This window comes from Octopus bimaculoides, chromosome 8, assembly GCF_046866305.1.
Source record: "Octopus bimaculoides isolate indiv1 chromosome 8, ASM4686630v1, whole genome shotgun sequence".
Classification (NCBI taxonomy): domain Eukaryota; kingdom Metazoa; phylum Mollusca; class Cephalopoda; order Octopoda; family Octopodidae; genus Octopus; species Octopus bimaculoides.
In genome coordinates this window covers 66,400,720-66,408,219 of record NC_142935.1, presented here as the reverse complement: position 1 = coordinate 66,408,219, position 7,500 = coordinate 66,400,720, and positions in this window count along the sequence as shown.

Sequence of the window (7,500 nt, the reverse complement as noted above, 5' to 3'; positions counted from 1 at the left end):
TATGTATGCTTTCAGATTGTCTACGATTATTATTATTATTATTATTATTATTATTATTATTATTATTATTATTATTATTATTATTATTATTATTATTATCATTATTATTATTATTATTATTCATTGCAAGTTTTACCACCAAAAGCAGAATTCTGATAAAAATGTCTTTAGACGTCAGACAAAAAGCACATTATTTGGAGTTTTGGCAGCTGAAAGAGGAGTAGCTATCTGTAGTGTTGATACTTTATAGTAATTTTATTCTTTAGAGAGAAAAAAATATAAACGTGTGACTGAACGAAGTAGTCTAACTACCTTTGATATAACTTATTTTCTCATCTTGACATTTATGTCTATGTGAAGTAGCATTAGTTAGAGAAACATTTCTTCTTAGAAGAAATAAAATGATATTTCACAAACACAAAGACTTTTAAAATTAAACATGTGTGTAATTTGAAGTAGCTGTTAAAAATTTGAAACTGTATTTGTGTCTGTTTTTCTGAGTTCTGAACTCCAATTATCTTTCGACTAAACTACTTATTGTTTTCGTGACCAGCATAGAAAATTGCAAGTAGCCGTTTGATCTAATAAAAGAAGCAGCTAATTCTTTCTCAAATAACATTTTAACGTCCTAAATATTACGGAAAGACATCTTTGGATAATGCCTTCCTAGATACATTGTGACGGGATTATGAATGGAATGGTTTTGTAGCTTGACACTTATTAATTCCTTAGTGAAGGAAATTCTATTGAGTCACTAAATCTGCTAAAGATAACAGCCAAATCTCTCTCAAATCACATTCTCCCATCTAAAGTATCGATCGACCCGTGATAATGCGTTCAAAGATAGACGCTGTTTTGGTTGTGTGATTCAGAAGCTCGCTTTGTAATCTCTCGTTTCCTGATTCAGTTCCATTGCGCAGTACCTTAAGCAAGTTTTTTTGTTACTATAGTATATAGTATATAGTACTATAGACTCCAGGCCTATCAACGCATTGTCATGGCATACGGAATCCGAGCCGAAGCTCGTCTTATATATCTATACATACATATATACAAGTACATATACTTGTGTATATGTGTTTGTGTTCGCTAACGTCCTTCTCCACTTCACAATTCCTTTTAGTTTGTGTAGGACCGGTAAAATAGTAGTTCGGCAAAAGAAACCGATAGAAAACTTTAAAAAATAAGCATTCGTCTCCATCTGTTCCACTAAACCCTTCGTAGTGGTGCTCAAGCATGGGCACAGTTCAGCGAATGAAACAAGTGATAAGAGATATGTTTGAAATACAGACGAAGTGGCTTGGGGTTTGAGTCCCCTCGGACATGGATGTCCCCTTGAACAAAAGAGCTAATTAACAACTAAAGATTTTACCACAGAGGCAATTAATTAATAACGAACACCTGAAAAGTGGCTATCAGCGACAGAAGTAGCCTTTCTAAAGAATATCAATTTTCACATTCAAATTAACGTGGATGCGTAACTAAGAACTTCATTGACTGTGGTAATCGTCCAGAGCATTCATCTCGTTTAGGTGTTAGGTCCTACAAAAGTGCAGATTATAGTGGTTGAGGAGATTTCGTCAGCACCGGTGGTGTCACATCAGAATCTTGTATCACATGATTTCAGCGTGAATTGTACCTCATGAGCAATATACACCCAAGATCCCAATACCAGATCGAAATTTCGTTAAAACCGATACAGATTAATACTGACTAAACAGTCAGTAATATCAAATAAATTTATGGGTTCTGTATAAATTAGCAATTAGCAACAGAAGAAGTTTCTAACTAACACCGCAGTGTACGGCGTTCTCAACAACACACCCAAGTTATGTTGAATGAACAAATTAAAATCTGAAAACTGTCTTTCACAAAGCTTAACAAATGAAATTACAAGAATTGAGTATTGGAAACGTATGTCAAAGTAAATTGTAGATCCCAGTTAGAAGAAATATCTTTGATAAAACTATCCTAGATGTTGTTGTGTGGTTGTTGTTATTAAACTCAGGTGAGCCCTGATTTAGCGGGAGCCTGTGATCAAAACCTTTCAACATTATGTTACAATGTATTTACTGAGTTGCATTGCTGATAATTTCCTGCAAGTAACTGCAACAGCCTAACCATTCAATTCAGTAGAGTTAAACACATTTTTTATACAGTCACCTGTGTTAGTTAATGCTGCAAGTTGAGGTATTTTCAGGACATCAATGTTTCTTGTCTTAACCATTATGATAACTACAATTATGGTAGCAAATTCGTGGCATCGTCATTGCCAGCACTAAATCTTCCTTCTCTAAATCGTAACAAGTTTTGGCAAATGGAAGAAACCGCTGATCTCCAAAAGAATTGACTCTCATTTTTGAAGAGTTTGACGATTTAAAATTTAATCCAAAGCGAAGGATGATTTAAGCAATCTCAGATTTTATCAGTTTTTATATTCTTATGCGAAAATGGCACGGAATAATGAATTCTGTGTTAAAATATTACTGCTACTCTGCCCCAATATATCAATCAAGTAAATTCTGCAATATATTGTCCAGGTTCTTTAGAATTACTATCATATGAACTGATATGCACACATTTTACATGTCTTATAGAATGTTTTCGTTACTCGTGTTCTTAGCAATGGTACAAACACGTGCATCCTCATGAGTCCAAGTTTAAAAGGAATTATAAAGTAGAGTGAGTTGCACGCTCACCAGGACGGAGTGGTTAAGGAATTCCAGAAGATACAGCTGCAACGATTATGCTCCAATGCTGAAAACTTAGACCAAAAAATAGGTTACTTAAGAATGATGAAGATAAAGACACCTTTATAGAGAGACTGAGTAAGTAAAGTCAAACTAACAAAGTTTCCATCTATTCACGAAGAAAAAGAGCCAGTGCTAAAATACTAAAGTACACAAATTCTGCAATGTGGTGGCAGCGATGCAAGGCGATGAACACATACAAAAGAGAGAAAAAAGATAAGGAACAATGACAAAATTGTATACAAACACACAATCACATGCCCACGGACACGCACGCATACGCGCGTGCATACACACACGTAAATAAGGTTTGGTGAAACTGCATTTTTAATTAAAAATCTTACACTTAACAAATGTATTGAACGCACCTCTCTCCTCCGTTCGACACAATTCAAACTTTGCATATACATGTACATACATACATACACATATAAATGTATACATGAACACATAAATAAATATATGTATGCATATATACTTATATACAATATATATATATGCAGGTATACATGGTAGAAATATGTACCTATGTATATGTGCAGATATGTATGTAGAGTATAATTTAAGAATATATTCTCGTTTGTCATTTCTAAACATTCTCCAGCATTAACACAACACACGCATATATATATATATATATATATATATATATATATATATATATATATATATATATATATATATATATATATATTTAAGTATATACATACATATATATACATACATATATATACATATATGTACATGTGTATTTAAGTATATATATATATATATATATATATATATATATTTAAGTATATACATACATATATATATATATATATATATATATATATATATATATATATATATATATATATATATATATATATATACATATATATATGTATATATATATGTACAAATACATGCATACATATACATACATAATATATATATGTGTATAAATGCATACATATAGAGACGTATATACATATATATATACATATATATATATATATATATATATATATATATATATATATATATATATATATATTCATATATATATATATATGTGCATATATATATATATATATATATATATATATACATATATATATATATATATATATATATATATATATATATATATATATATGTATATGCATATATATCCGCACCGCATCAGTCTCATAACAATCAATTGTTTTTTGTAAAACTTCCAATATTCACTGTTGAATACTAAATAGACAAAATTAATATAAAGTAAAAACCTCCCCCCCACCTCCCCCCCAAAAAAAAGAAAAAAGAGAAACATAACACGCACACGCAACTAAACCAAATATAAACTGAAAAGTTAAATACGCACACAAAATAACAAATAAGACGACACAGATTTGTGTAAAACAGAAATGTTATCTGTGAAAAATCATTGCGTTTCTCAGGTTTTGCTAATCAAATTATCGGAAGTGTTGTCGACTACTTTAATAAGCAAAGTCAGAAAAACGAGAAATATAAGGGCAAGAAAGAAACTACTAAAAGCAAGCGAACTACAAATTTAAACTTGCATATATATATATATATATATATATATATATATATATATATATATATATATATATATATAAATATATATATTTAAGAATTTAAGGAATGGAGAAAACGCATGTTATAATTGCATACTTTATTCCTACATATGTTTCAAAGGATTACAACCTGTGTGATCCATAGGGATCTTTGATATTAAAATTGTAACCTTCTCATCAGGGAAACCTGATGAGAAGGTTACAATTTTAATATCAAAGATCCCTATGGATCACACAGGTTGTAATCCTTTGAAACATATGTAGGAATAAAGTATGCAATTATAACATGCGTTTTCTCCATTCCTTAAATTCTTAAATATACTCAAATACCCAAACTTTCATGTACAAATGTGTGTATCTATGTATATGTGTATTTATGTATGCGTGTATAAAATATAAGTTACTGAATGAGATACACTTGATACTGTTATTATGTAGATTTCTCGTATGATGTATCTATCTATCTATCTATCTATCTATCTATCTATCTATCTATCTATCTATCTATCTATCTCTATATATATATATATATATATATATATATATATATATATATATATATATATATATATATATATATATATATATATATCGTCGTGATACTCCGTCGGTTATGACGACGAGGGTTCCAGTTGATCCGATCAACGGAACAGCCTGCTCGTGAAATTAACGTGCAAGTGGCTGAGCACTCCACAGACACCTGTTTGTGCCCTCTCTGTGTAGCCCCTTGTGGGGAATAAAGAAATAAAAAACGATAGCACGCCGGGCGAAATGCTTAGTGTTATTTCGTCTGTCTTTACATTCTGAGTTCAAATTCCGCCGAGGTTGACTTTGCCTTTCATCCTTTCGGGGTCGATAAATTAAATACCAGTTGCGTACTGAGATCAACATCATCGACTGGCCACCTCCCGAAAAATTTCGGGCCGTGTGCCCAGAGTAGAAAAGAATAAGTATCCGCACTGTTGCCATAGTAATGAAACCAAAGCACGCAGAGTAAAGCCGCTTGGCACAGATTGACCTTGACCTGTGCCGTTCATGTCCAGTAAGTTTTAACGTTCTAGCTGACTTCCGCTGTTTACCGCAATGCCTGAAATGAACGTGTGTAGCGTGTGATCGTCTTATTGAACATGACGGAGAAAGTTACCATGACGATAGCAAGGCCTAAGCTTATGTACAACATATACATTTGATCATTACAAACAAATTATTTGTGCAGGTTCACAAAGGCGCGGTCGTGGCTGTGCTACGACTCTAGCTTCTCAACCACATGGTTCCTGTTTCACTCCCACTGCGTGGCACCTTAGAAGGGTGTCTTCAATTACAGTCTCAGGCCGACCAAAGCCTAGTGTGTGAATTATGTAGACGGAAAGTAAAAGAAACCCGTTATCTCTATCTCTCTCTCTCTCTCTCTCTCTCTCTATATATATATATATATATATATATATACATATATATATATATATATATATATATATATATATATATATATATATATATATATATATATATATATATATTTGTGTGTGTGTGTGTGTATGTGTGTTTCGATACCCCGCTATCGCTTGACAACCGATGTTGATTTGTTTGAGTCCCTGTAAAATATCGGTCCCCTAAAAGGAGCCGATAGAATAAGTACTAGGCTTACAAAGAATATGTTTTGGTGTAGATTTCTTCGACTAAAACTCTTTAAGGCGGTGCTCCAACATGGCCGCAGCCAAATTACTGCAACAATTAAAAGAATAACAGATAATGCCTCCATATACAAATGTACGCATTGATGTATATTCATATATTTGTTCATACACACACACACACACACACACACACACACAGAGGCGCGTATATATCTTTTATGCTTTACTTGTTTCAGTCATTATTTTTGTGGCCATGCTGGGGCAACTCCGTGAAGGATTATCAGTTGAATGAATCGACCTCAGCTCTTATTTTATTTTTCTTAATATTACTGGTACTTATTCTGTCGATCTATTTCTGTTGGTATGTTTACAGAGACATAAACATACCAACGCCAGTTGTGGTTGCCATGTGGTGGTGGAGAACCCCCCCCCACACACACACACAGACACACACACAGAAACACACACACAGACACACACACAGACACACACACACACACACACACACACACACACACATACACACACACCCACACACACACACACAAACGCGTCGGGCTTCTTTCAGTTTCCGTCTACCAAATCCACTCACGAGGCTGTGGTCGTCCCGAGGCTATAGTAGTAGACAGTGGGACTTGGCATGTAACCATGTGGTTGGGAGGCTACTTACCACACAGTGATGTCTATACCTAATGATACTAATGAAACTTTAATTTACTTGAAGCTTAAACACAGTGTAGTCTCTACATGCTGGATTCCCACTAATTTCAGTACAGAGCTTGTCTTAATTATTATATAAATTAAAGAGACAGAATGCTTGATGTCTTGGATTGGAAGCAATATTTCTGATTTGATTTTATTATTTACCAGTGGTATCACTACACTACTAGTTGGAAAATGTTAGCTATACTCGTAAGTATCCTTCATGATTTTTGTATAACTAAATCTAGTCTAGCACAAATTACGTTCTTGTAGACACTGCTGCTAATCAGACAGCAAGGTATTTTTCTATCTCAAAATAATTGTTTTGTTGTATGTAAAAATATTTATTGATTTTTATTTATATTTTCACATTCTTGTGATATAGGGGACATTGGAGGATATTGGAGATATTTCAATAACAAGTAGACATAAATTTCAGGTATGGATTAGTTTGAATTCCTTTTCAAACAATTATGCTACTACAAAACCACAAGAGGACTGGAATCTACAGCATCTGATCCCACTGTCTTGCATACAAGAGGCCTTGTTGTGTCTATGCTGAGATGTAAAGAAATAACCATATGAAAGGAATGCATTCAAGTAAGTAGTATGAAAGAAGATGTAAAATGTTATAAAGATCAATTTGAAGATGATGCGGAAAATCGAAAAATTTGAATAGGAAAACAGCAGCTAATATACAGTATATTCATACGATGGATTTAACTAAGTGGAAAAACTTCACCATTGCCCAAGGATATAAATCTAATGTCGGTTGAGAGATTTGAACTACTTGATGTAAATTCTGTTGTGAAAATTTCGAAGACAACCAATGCATGTGGCCTCGTG